The sequence below is a fragment of the Callithrix jacchus genome, chromosome 4 (assembly GCF_049354715.1).
Source record: "Callithrix jacchus isolate 240 chromosome 4, calJac240_pri, whole genome shotgun sequence".
NCBI classification, from domain to species: domain Eukaryota; kingdom Metazoa; phylum Chordata; class Mammalia; order Primates; family Cebidae; genus Callithrix; species Callithrix jacchus.
The window spans coordinates 133453002-133460711 of NC_133505.1; the positions used below are offsets into that span (position 1 = coordinate 133453002).

At 32.9% G+C, this 7710-nt stretch overlaps 1 pseudogene; it reads right to left on the bottom strand.

Moving 5' to 3' along the window:
• Positions 1–2153: 2153 nt before the first annotated feature.
• On the bottom strand, positions 2154–2913 carry LOC100398453 (translationally-controlled tumor protein-like; annotated as a pseudogene).
• Positions 2914–7710: the final 4797 nt, after the last annotated feature.

A 7710-nucleotide genomic window follows, 5' to 3' on the forward strand; every position in this document is an offset into this window, starting at 1 on the left:
GTAGAGTATAATATTGTCCATGTTCATTCATGTTGTCACAAATGATAGGATTTCTTTCCTTTTTTGGCTGAATAATAAGCCATTTTATAAATATACAACGGAATTGTGTTTGTATACATACCACATTTTCTTAATCTATTTATCTGTCAATGGACACTTACCTATTTATCTATTATATATTAAAGCAGTGCTTTGAAATGCTCAAGTATGTGTGCCTTCTTTCTATCTTTCTTTCATCCAGGGGGTGGGGGAAGCATGAAATGCATTTGAAGTGGCCTTGGGCCATTGGAGGTGTCCATAGGTGAGACATCTTGAGTGCCTCATGGACAAACTTCCTGATGGAGTCCACTGGAGCAATTTTGAGAGTCTACAGCTTCTCTTTTCTGGTTCTACCCTCTCCCAATCTCTCACCTGTGCTGATCACCTCAGTAATTTGGGTAAGATAAGAAAGAAGTGGGGCTCTTGGGCAGCATCTCACACAGCCGGGTAACTGACAGTTTATTTACTATATTCTCACTTTCCTTTATGGAAGAAATGGGCTAATGAAATCTCTCTTGACACTGAGCTGTGATGCCTTGGGGGAAAAAAGGGGCTGGTAAAGTCCAACCAATCTTCTTACTCTCTTCTCTGTATGCATACTCAGGGTTTTTGCCCTAAGAATGTGCTGAAACTTCTTTGCTGAACTCCTGAATTCCTACAAAGATACTTTTGTCCATGGGTAGTTGTAAAATTGATGCTTCTGTTGGGGAATAATAGTAGAAAACTCCCTTTTCATCATCTTGCTGATGTCCTGGAAAAATTTCTTAAGAATATATTCTAGATACACTTAAAAGCAAAACACTCATAGCATTAAAAAAAGTAGCAGTAAATACTGGAGACATTTCAATAAAGGAAGTAAGATTGTGTAAGTACTATAACTATAATTTAAAATAAGTGCAAGTATCATTTAAAAATCATTTTATAATATTTGTGAAAATTTATAATTTTTGATTAAATTTACAAAAACATAATTATATATGAAGAGAAAATAGTAAAAAATTTATATCTTATGAAGTTAAAAAGTCTTATGGTTTTTCCTGTGATAAGTTTTTTTTTTAATTGTGTTAAATTTGACTTCAAAAATTTAAAGATAACACAGAATTTTAAATACCCACTGGAACATAAAAACAAAGGAAATGTCAATCATGTAGTAAATGACAGACCACAAGGAAAACAGTATAAATGTTTACAATATAAAAAGAAAGCACTCTATTAAGAAGGCATAAAAAACAATCTTCTGCAATAACCATGAATATGAGTAATTTAAATTCCTTTGTTAAAAGAAAAGGCAATTTGTCCAACAAGCAAATTTAACCGTATGTGGCTTACAAAACGTATCTGGAAACCAAAATGGTACCAAAGGTTGATCGTTTTCATACTTTATATAAATGGTTTAATACATAAATATAAATAGACATTAGAAATGATTACATTAAAATCAAACAAATACAATTAATGGTAAAACAAATTAAAGGGGCAAGAAGGTATCATACTATTTTGATCACAGATACAATTCACAATTAAGGCAAAATAGTGATTTATGCAAGAATAAATTGACTAAGAAAAGCTTTGGTACTATTAATTACTATTGCTGTATGAGTTCAGGTCAAATGTGACAAAAAATTAATGATATAATGGATTTAATTATTGTTATGCTAATACATTAAGAAGTAAAATGCTATATTCCACAAGTGAGTATCGTATTTATATACACTCATAAAACATGCTGAAAATTCTCAACAAACTCCAAATAATACAAGTTTTTAGGTAACATTTGACCATGATACTGACTTATCTAAATTTAGTAGCAAAAGTGTAAATATTAACATCCTATTATCTGGATATATAATTAAAATTTTTGTATACAACTAGGGCAATAAAAGGAAATACATAAATTCACTTTAAATTCAATAAACCTAAGAATACTAATACCCACATCCATAGCACGTGACCAAAGCTGTACAAAAAAAAATTGCATGAATTTATGAGATTGTGTTGTTTTCTTCTGTTTTAGGATATAATTAGTAAACATAAATACCAAAATCAATTACTTAGGACACGATAAAAATGAAATACAAATATAATTAATAAATAAGCCTAAGAAGTAATTCTTTTTTTTTTTTTTTTTGAGTTTAAATGCATTTTATTTTTAGAGAACCTACATGACACGTTTTTCTTAAAAACAATGCCTCCACTCCAAATAAATCACGGTCAAAATAAATGAAGAGCTCAAGATCACATCAGTCCCACTTGTCTTAAGTCCTGGTGTGTGGATGACAAGCAGAAGCCAGTTATGATGACAGGCGATAGATTCAAAGTAATTGCCAAATTTGTTAACATTTTTCCATTTCTAAACCATCCTTAAAGAAAATCATATATGGGGTCACACCATCCTCACGGTAGTCCAATAGAGCAACCATGCCATCTGGATTCATGTTTTCACCAATAAAGAACTGGTAGTTTTTGAAATTAGGAAGGATGTGCTTGATTTGTTGGCAGCCCCCGTCATAAAAGGTTTTACTCTTTCTGGTCTCTGTTCTTCAAGTTTGCCTTTGATTGATTTCATGTAATCTTTGATGTACTTCTTGTAGGCTTCTTTTGTGAAACTTGTTTCCTGCAGGTGATGGTTCATGACAATATGGACACCAGTGACTACTGTGCTTTCGGTACCTTCGCCCTCGGGGCCTTCGGCGGAGGCATTTCCACCAATGAGCGAGTCATCCATGTTACCTTCTGTCCTACTGACCCTCTTCCCCTCCACCTCCAGGCACAGCCCGTCCGCGATCTCCCGGATCTTGTAGATGTCAGAGAACATCTCATCGTGGCTGATGAGATCCCGGTAGATAATCATGATGGCGGCTGACGGGAGAGGACTGCGGAGCTAGCTTAGCAGGAGCCCGACGCTCGGAACGAGCGCCGTGCAGCCGAAGCGCCGCTAGCGGGGAGGGGGGAACGGGCGGAAAAGCAGAAGTAATTCTTAGAAGAAAGAAAATAAACTGAAATATACAAAACTTTCAAGTTCAAATGAAGAAATTAAAAACAACATAATATTGTATTAGAATATAACAATATTAGAAATCAGAATGAAGACATAATAAAACTGAATTTATGATAAGCATCTTAATTCTCAGGGCATTGCTTTGTGCATTTTATTAATTTATAAACTAGCACATCTGTACACTAACACCTCATAGTAACACCTATAAATACAGAATGAATGAAAATGGAGGATACTCAAAAATTGAAACAGAATACTTCGCATAGCCATGTACCCATTAACTGCAAAAAAAACTTTCAATTTCAGAGTCATATGCTTAATTTATCAATCTTTTAGGGCTTAAATAATTTTTATTTTATACGACAAAGAAAACACAGAAAAGTTCTTAGTTATTTTACAAAGTAGGAAATACAAAGAAAATTTGACCAATAATAGAAAAGAAAACAAATTATTATGTGCAAACACAAACACAATAAAAAAGAAAAAAGAACAATTTCAACTTCACTTATGTACAGTGGAAGGACAATAATGTGCTAACAAACCTAATTAAAATATTAAAAATATAGTTCACCATATGAAAATAGGATTTTTTTCAGGGAGGAAATCTAATATAAGGCTGTTTAGTCTCCAATTATGAGCATGGCCTCTGGATCCAGGCAGCTTGATTTAATTCTCTGTTCTCTCACTGAGTAGCTGCCTGATCTTGAACAAATGACTTCACCTCTTTATGCCTTAGTTTCTTAATCTGTATTATGGGGATAATAATAGCAATCATCTTAAAGAATTACTTGTGAAAATTATATGATATATAAAATGCTGAGCAGAGTGCCTGATATATAATAAGTGCCATTACTATTGTTGCTACTATTAATCACTATTATTATTTTAATTCATAATATCAGGAGTCATCTTTATTGGATTTGTATTCCAAAGCAGTAATGCATACAATTGCTGCAATGTGTTGTTTTATGTTATTTGGATTAGCAATATAAGTAAAGAAAATCAAAAGAGCAAAGGAATCATGTGTATTATGTAAATGAAAATGTCAAATTCCAACATTCTCCTTTCTGCAGGACCAGAAAATGTTTCTCTAGCTGTCAGTGTGATTCATCTATGACCAGTGGTTGAGGTTAGTCTGGTAAAATCTGAAGCTCCAAGGTACATCTACATCACTGGCCCTATGATACGCTGTTCCAGAACATTCTTACACACACAGTGGGACGATTTCGTTAACTATGCTTGTGACTACTCCACAGTAAAGCTGAAAACAAAGTATTGGGTGAGCTATCTTCTAAAATCTGGAGGTGTTTTTGGAGATATTATCATTGCCATAAGTTTAAAGGGGGAATTGGATTTACTAAGGAAAAGTTGAAAGTGCAGGTAGAAGATAAGCTAGTAAATGTCATATTTGGCCAACAAGGTACAAAGAAGGGCTATAATTGGCTCCTTTAAGTCCTATATGCAGATATCAAATCCTGATGCTTACTCTTTATTGTATAGAATAAATTTGCCTTACCTTACTTTGACATATGAAATGAGAATCAAATTATACTTTCAATTATTGAAAATAGTTGTGCAAATGAAAAGATTGTCTTATTGTGGGCACTGCACAAACCCACCAAGGAATAAGTAATCTTTAAATTCTATGAAGTAATTTGTAATCTGATACAGTAAGAAAAAAAATCTCAGACTTTGATTCATTACCACCACGCTCACCACTATATCACTGTCCAATGTCATCTTAATTTCACTGCCACTTAAAATTACACTGCAGCCATAGAAAGACAGAAGTTGTGGCACTGGTGACCTATCCAAAAGAGAAGGAGAAAGGAACAGGAAGTGGAGAAATATGACCTCATAAATTTCACCCAACCACATTTAACAGCCACCTGGAGTTCACACCAACTAACTGTTGGATCTCCTATGATGAAAATGCCTCTATCACAATGCTGAGGCCACTGAGTTTCTCATATACTAAAATTGGTCTTAATGTGGTTACTCTTTCTCTCTGGGAGTTTTAAGAACAACTTCACAGTCATAAAATTCTTTTTAATATGATTCATTTATTTAGTAAATGAATGAATGAATTTATTCATTTATTGAAATTAATTCATTAATGAAATTAATAAATTCATTTGAATCATATTTAATACCAGAATCTTCAGAAGAAAAGTTACAGCTCTTACTGACTTCAGAAGCTCCTCTGGATGACTGTATAATTTATCATCTAAATGGAAGAAATCTGAGAGTGAAAGAAAGCACTAAAATAATTATATTTATATAGTTTTTGGAAAATATTCATTGCTTGAAAATATTATTCATTGTATGAAATTTTGTATATTTATATTAATGCATCTATAAAACAATTATATTCAAAAAGTACTTTAAAACAAACGTTTCTTTAAAGATATAAAAAATATTTGTGTACTTTAAAACAGGCTGAAATATGGTCATATAAACAATTAGAAAGTTACATAAGCAGAAAGAATATTACCTGTAATATTTATGTGCTTTAATCAGCTCTTTAGCTGAATATCTCTAATGTGCTTTCTAAAAAATAGTTTTTTACGTTATTTTTATTTTTCCTATAAAATTATCTATATTTGAAATTTGAACATTAAAATTTTTAATTAAAAAATTTGAAATCAATGATGCCCTTACTAGATATGTCTTTGTAAAGGAACAAAAAATAAATATAATGTAAATGTCCCAAGGGAGCTGCTTGCCTCCAAATAAATTCTACTAAATGTGTATTTTCTCAATTTCAATTCATTTTGAGCTGAAATGCAAAAATATTTCAGCTCAAATGCTTTAATGGGCACTGCCTCTTTTGCCTCCATGTAGCATAGCTTCCTCCAACAAATATTTTTTTTAAAGACAACACTTGTCAAATAAACTGTCTCTATTTATAATTTCTTTGAAAACTTCGCCAAATTAAGGTGCTGAAACATTGTAGGTTTTCTCAGTTTTCTTTCATTCAGATACAAAATACCAATTCATCCAATTAAAATTAGGAAATCTATCAACAAATTATTTCCACAAGTCAGATGTTCCAAAGCTGTTACATAATTTCAAAACTAAATGTTAGACCCTGTCTGTGATCTCACTCTGCAGTTGTTCAGCATCTCCTTGCTTTTGTAGAGGTCTTCCTGCTTGCAAGATACTGTCTTCAATAATTTCAGTTTGCAAAAAGCTAAATACATTGTTTAAAATTTTTCAGCCAATTTTGCATACAGTGTAACCAAAAGTTAGATAACTCATTTATCAAAATATGAGTATCATTGTAGGACATTAAGGTTGATTTATAAAGCAATTATTCAAATGATCAAACGTTCCTAAAATCTTACTGAGAGGCTGCAGAAAAAGCATGCTGTTATGCTGAAGATTTTAAAATTCAATATTAGCTTTATCACCAAAGTTTCATTACTCCAATTGTGTAGTTATAAAAATATTTATTGATTTTTACATCTATAACTTCTATTTCAATCAGAATTTTTTATTGTACTCAAGTTCTTGGATACATGTGCAAATGTGCTGGTTTGTTTCATAGATATACACGTGCCATGGTGGCTTGCTGCACCCATCAACCATCATCTACATTATGGTTTTCTCCTAATGCTATCCCTTTTTTTGACCCCTATCCCCCAGCAGGTCCCAGTGTGTGATGTTCCACTCCCTGTGCCAATGTGTTCTCATTGTTCAGCTCCCACTTATGAGTGAGAACATGCATTGTTTGTTTTCTGTTCCTGTGTTAGTTTGCTGAGAATGATGGTTTCCAGCTTCATCCACCTCCCTGCAAAGGACATGAACTCATTCTTTTTTATGACTGCATAGTATTCCATGGTGTATATGTGCCACATTTTATTTATCCAGTCTATTGTTGATGGACATTTGGATTGATTCCAAGTCTTTGCTATTGTGAATAGTGTGGCAACAAACATACGTGTGCATGTATCTTTATAGTAGAATGATTTATAATCCTTTGGATATATACCCACTAATGGGATTGCAAATGGTATTGCTAGCTTTAGATCTTTGAGGAATCGCCACACTGTCTTCCACAATAGTTGAACTAATTTACACTCCCACTAACAGTATAAAAGTGTTCCTATTTCTCCATGTCTTCTCCAGCTTCTGTTGTTTCCTGACTTTTTAATGATTGCCATTTCTAACTGGTATGAGATGGTATCTCATTGCGGTTTTAATTTGCATTTCCCTAATGTCCAGTGGTGATGAGCTATTATTCATGTTTGTTGGCCATGTAAATGTCTTCTTTTAAAAAGTGTCTGTTCATATCCTTCACCCACTTTTTGATGGGGTTGTTTTTTTTCTTGTAAATTTATTTCAGTTCCTCATAGATTCCAGATATTACCCTTTTGTCAAATGGATAGATTGCAAAATTTTTCTCGCATTCTATAGGTTGCAAAATTTTTCTCCCGTTCTGAAGGTTGCCTGTTCACTCTGATTATTGTTTCTTTTACTGTGCAGAAGCTCTTTAGTTAAATTAGATCCCATTTGTGAATTTCAGTGGTTGCTGCCATTGCTTTTGGTGTTTTAATCATGAAGTCTTTGCCCATGCCTATGTCCTGAATGGTATTGCCTAGGTTTTCTTCTAGGGTTTTTATGGTTTTAGGTATTATGTTTAAATCTTTAATCCATCTTGAGTTAATTTT